Source organism: Mandrillus leucophaeus, unplaced genomic scaffold (genome assembly GCF_000951045.1).
Source record: "Mandrillus leucophaeus isolate KB7577 unplaced genomic scaffold, Mleu.le_1.0 Scaffold47, whole genome shotgun sequence".
NCBI lineage: Eukaryota > Metazoa > Chordata > Mammalia > Primates > Cercopithecidae > Mandrillus > Mandrillus leucophaeus.
The window spans coordinates 4,508,077-4,513,933 of NW_012105031.1; positions in this window are offsets into that span (position 1 = coordinate 4,508,077).

Sequence of the window (5,857 nt, forward strand, 5' to 3'; positions counted from 1 at the left end):
AGTAACCACTGTATCCAATGGACAAGAAGGTAAATCAATGGAGAAGAAATGGGTTATTTTGTTAAAGTATATCTTTACAGGCAAAATCATGACTCCCTTGCAGATATTAAGTATTTAAAATTTTATTTGGGCCAGGAACAGTGGTTCACGCCTGTAATCCCAGCACTTTGGGAGGCCAAGGCGGGCGGATCACCTGAGGTCAGGATTTCGAGCCCAGCTTGGCCAACATAGTGAAGCCCCACCTCTACCAAAAATACAAAAATTAGCGGGTGTGGTGTCAGGCGCCTGTAATTCCAGCTACTCGCGAGGCTAAGGCAGGAGAATCGCTTGAACCCAGGAGGCGGAGGTTTCAGTGAGCCAAGATTGCGCCATTGCACTTCAGCCTGGGCAACAAGAACGAAACTCCATCTCAAAAAATAAAATGAAATAACATAAAATTGTATTTAACTCACTAATTAATGAGAGAATCAGTAAAATGTTATAGCTAATTCGCCAGGCACGGTGGCTTACGACTGTAATCCCAGCACTTTGGCAGGCTGGGGCGGGCAGATCACTTGAGGTCAGGAGTTCAAGACCAGTCTGGCCAACATGGGGAAACCCTGTCTCTACTAAAAATACAAAAATTAGCTGAGCATGGTGGTGGGTGTCTTTAGTCCCAGCTACTCGGAGGTTGAGGCAGGAGAATCACTTGAACCCGGGAGGCGGAGGTTGTGGTGAGCCGAGATGGCACCACTGCACTACAGCCTGGCCACAGAGCAAGACTCTGTCACTCAGTCTAAAAAAATAAAAATGAAAAAAGCATGCTCATTATTATTGGTGTTCAATGATTTATAGAACTATAAAATACCTAAACGACAATGAAAGGGGAAAATAACTTCAAAGGACATACTGGATAGGACACTCAGTAATCTTTTTTTCCCTTTCAAAGTATTTGAATAGTTTTTTCTGACAGCATAAAGACCAGGTGTTGCAAAGCAGCATGACCCATCCTAAGAAGGGTAAGAATGAGGAACAGCTGGAGTTAAAGTGATAGAAGGGATGAGGCGAGAAAAGAGGTTGAAAAGATGGTTAGGGGCCACATCAGGAAGCTGAGTGAAGCTTTTTATTTTGTTTGTCATTAGGGAATGAGCAGAGGCAAATCTGAATGACCCTGATGATCATTTCCTCTTCTTTAACTGTAGTTTAGGAAGAATTTTGCCTAACAGTTTGTGAAATAGCTCAGTAGAAGAATGTATTAGGTTGGTGCTAAAGTAATGACAAAAACCGCAATTTCTTTTGCACCAACTTAATAATGAACTCTGGATTTCTCCCTTTCTTAATCCAGGACACTCTCGTTGTTACACAGATGCTATCTATCCTTCTTTCCTTATAAATATTTTGAATGGATGAGATGAGGTCTCCCACCTATAGCCCTTTTACAATGTGTCATGCACACCTGTGCCCGTGACAAGTCTTTTATCTGGAATGATGCAAGTGTGAAAGAAAAAGTATGTGCTTTGCTGCTTCTCTGCCTGTGAGCTACCTTAAGAAATCATATTTAACATTTTCACTGTGTGATGTTAGGACTGTGTATGTCCCTTTCACCTTTGCATTACAGAAAGACAATGAATTTGTTTTTGTTATATTTTATTCATTACTATTACTCTTAGTAGTAGTAGTATTTTTATTTTAACACGATCAGATTTATATTTTAAAAAGATATAGCCACGCGCAGTGACTCATGCCTGTAATCCCAGCACTTCGGGAGGCCAAGGTGTGCCGATCATTTGAGGTCAGGGGTTCAAGACCAGCCTGACCAACATGGTGAAACCCCATTGGGGTATTATAAATTTCAGAAGACAAGTGTGATCCAGGATTTGCAGTGTTGCTGTGTTAAAAAAAGAAAAAAAAAATTAAATTACTATGATTGAGAGTAGTTTGGGGATAACTGTGAAAAGGGAAAACTTGGTTGGTTTCTGGTATATAAATTCCTTTCATATTATCTTACCTCATGCTCTTTATCAAATTTATTCTCAAAATAGCTAGTAAAATATTATGTTGATTTTGACTGCTTGATAAGTATAGGAACATGGGTGTTTCCTACATAAAAACAAACATTCACACTTTCAGGCAGAACTCATTAGGCAATTAGTCCTTTATTTGTAAAGCTATATTTATTTGGTTCACAAGTTTATGGTTTTTCACTTGATCCACAGAGACAATTCTATTTCCCTCTTATTTTAATCTGCTTCTCTTTCTTACAATTTATCTGTTGAAGACCTGTGCTGTAGCTGCCCCCAGGGTCTGGATTCTGGTGATTGCATATTTATGGTGCAGTTCGACATGTTCTTCCATCTTCTGTCCTCTGTCATTTCTACTCATTGACAGCTGGGTCCAGAGAATGAATCAGACTTAAGTTTGGTCTTTTTAAAAACCTATAAGTTTTAAAAAAAACTTTTTATAACAAGGCTATAAAAAGCACAAAATTTTGCCATGTCTTTATATGATCTTAACAACCATTGAATCACAATACCTAAGTTTAATCATTTGTTAGCGGTTAAAATGATGAGATTCTAATGTAATTATTTTATTTTTATTTTTATGTGTTTGTTAGAGTATTTTTATTAAAAAATTTATCTCATCTAGTATTTTGTTACCCATGATAGAGTTAATAAAAATTGCAGGCTACCTGCTTAACTTTTTCCCTTTCTTAAACAATTTTAATAACAATGGATTAGTTTCTATTGATAATCTGAAAGTAGGCAATTCTTTTTTAATATCATTATGAACTCATAGATATAAATAAGTTTGATCTGTTTAATCCGTTGCACTTATTAAAATTATTGCAGTTCAAATGGTGTCCTCTTGGTTAGTAGAAAACCCACAAAATTCTTGAAGAATTTTAAATTGATCAGTCTTTGATGGCTTATTTGCTAACTGATATGACAATATTTGCTAGGCTCAACTTTGCTATGTCCTGTCTGAGACCTGGAATCAGCGATGTCTTTAGCAAACCTAGTTTTCTTGGAGTGAGAAGTGACATTTCAAGACCATAATCTAGGTCTCATTGCTATGGCATTAGTCACTGTTTCTAAGTATTTATAGTGGAAAAGACTAGAAAACATTTACAGGCAGGAATTATATATATCCTAGATCTGTCCACTATAAAAGACTAGAAACAATGACCAACACAGTAGCAATTTTCTGTTTACATTGATGCTTGCAATCAAATTTCCAAGACGAAAGTGCTTTTAACTAAACTATTCTCTATTGCATTTGCATGTCCCTTATTCTATATTAAGAATTCTTTTTTCTCAAGGACACAGAATATGATAATTAGAACTGCCACTAATTATTCATTTTCAAATTGTTTTTATATTACTAGTACTACCACCATTGTGATTACTAAAATTAAATAAATTAAACCAAATAAACTTTCTTGAAATCTACCTCATTCAAAAAAACCACAGAAAAATTAATTTCACATGAAAATAATAGAAATGTACAAAGGCCAATTTCTATGCAATGTTATAAGAGAATAAGGAACATAACTGTATAAATGTACACATACACAAAATATAAATCTGAAGCCTAGCCTCATTTAAGTTAGCCTTATTTTCTCCTAATGCCAAGAAAAAGAAGACAAGGATTCCAACTATTAATTTACTATACTCAAGTTATAAACCAATGATATTAGGCTGGAAAATAAAGTTATGATAACTGAAAAAGGGTTGTTAAAATTAATAATATTTATAATAAATCTATCTTGAGAAATATAGGAAAATTAATTTTAAAACTGATAAATTTGTTGAACAGTAACAGTATTAATGGAATTCAGGTAACAGGGTATAATACTGTATATGCATATTATATATATGTTTAAAGATGACGATGATTATTATGATCAACTGACACATCCCTTCCTGCCATAAACAGCTTGAAAACTGTAAAAATACACAATACACTGGTTTTTAGCCACTGAAAATAAGAGATAGAAAACTCTCTCTCTCTCTCTAAGAGAGGCATAGAGAACTGTGATCCGTAACAGAAGACAGCCAGAGACAGTAAGCCCCTGCCTTCCTTTAAAGACTGCAGTGCAGGGAAGGAACACAAATCTCAAATTTAGAATTTAGAAATTGAGAAGTTTATAGGGGTACTCCTTAAATAGAGCAAAAACACTAATTTGAGTTGAGGAAATAGTGATCTAAATTCAAGGAGAGTGAGAGGACTGAAATTTACAAGACGAATACTAGAAAAAGTCTAAAAATACTATATCAGAGTACTTTTGAGTCTAGCTGAATACCAAGCAGCTCAGATGAAAAACAAAACTGCATAAGTACTGACAAAGGATTCCTGCCAGGGATGTGGGTTAATTTACAGAGCTCATACCACGTTCAGGTACGTTTAAGTTCTTATCCTCCAAAGTAGAAAAACCTTATTGAACACCCTGGGAATGCATTAGAGATTTAAGAATCATTATGCCTTAGTAATTAAATCTACGGTAGATCCAGTATAACAAATTTAAACACAGGTCTTTAAGACAGAGGTGATACACAAATGATTGTTGGCCAAGAGCAACTTCATCATCATTAAATGGAGAATAAAAGAATCCTGAATATTTAACATCATAAAATTCAAAACGCCCAGCATCCAATAAAAAGTTACAAGAGATCTGAAGAAGCAGGAAAATACGCCATCATTAGCAGAAAAATCAGTCAATAATAGCAGATCCAGAATTACAGAGATGCATTTTTGGAACAGGCTTCAAAACAGCTATTATGAATATTTTTAAGTATTTGAATATAAAACCAACAATAGTATAATAAGGAAGGAAATGCAAACTATAAAAATGGAACTTATGTAGCTGAAATGAATATTTTACTGCACAAGTTTAACAGGAGACTAGCTATTGGAGAAGAAAAGATTAATGAACTTGAAGACATAGCAATTGAAGCTGTCTAACCTGAGAAAGAGACAGAAAAGAGGCTGAAAAAATGGTCCTTAGTGACCAGAGGAACAGTGTTAAGGAGCCAAACATACTGTAACTGGAATATCTGAAGATAGGAGAAAGAGAAACAAGAAAAGGGACAACTAGTGCCTAAAAGTTTTCAACTGCTGTAAAAACTAAAGCCCACAAGACCAGGAAGCTCAACAAATTTCAAGTAGAAAAAACACCATTTCTATCTTAACCAAAGTTTTAAAAATAGTTATAAAAGCATTTGAAAAGTGGTCACAGGAGAAGAAAGACATATTAGAACATAGAAAACGGGCACTGATTTCTCAACAGAAATAATGGAGTTCAGAAGACAAAAGCGTAACATCCTTTAAAGTCCCAAAGAAAAGAAAAATCATCCTAGAATTCTTTCTGGTGAAAATATCCTCCACCCGAAGATGGGGAAAAAGACACTTTTTTCATATGTTATATATTTGAAAATTGTTCATAAAATATTTTGTGTTCTCACCGTAAAACAATAAGTATGTGAGATAATACATATGTTAAATTGCTTGATTTAGCCACTTCATAATATAAACAAAACTTTTTTTTTCAGAAAATCAAAACTTGAATATATTTGTTGTTAGCAGACCTGCACTACAGAAAATTTGAAGACAGGTCTTTATGCTAATGGAAAAGGATTCCAGGCCTGCACAAAGGAGTGAAGAGAGCTAGAAAAGGGAAACACATGGGTAGATGCACACACACACACACACACAAAACCTTAACACTAAAAGTAAAAATGTTTAAATAATAACTGACCATGCCCAAAAGAATGATGCTTACTCACATACTTATTGTTTTACGGTGAGAATACAAAATATATTATTTTATAAGCAATTCTAAAATATATAACATACGGAAAAATATACATATTTAAAAAAC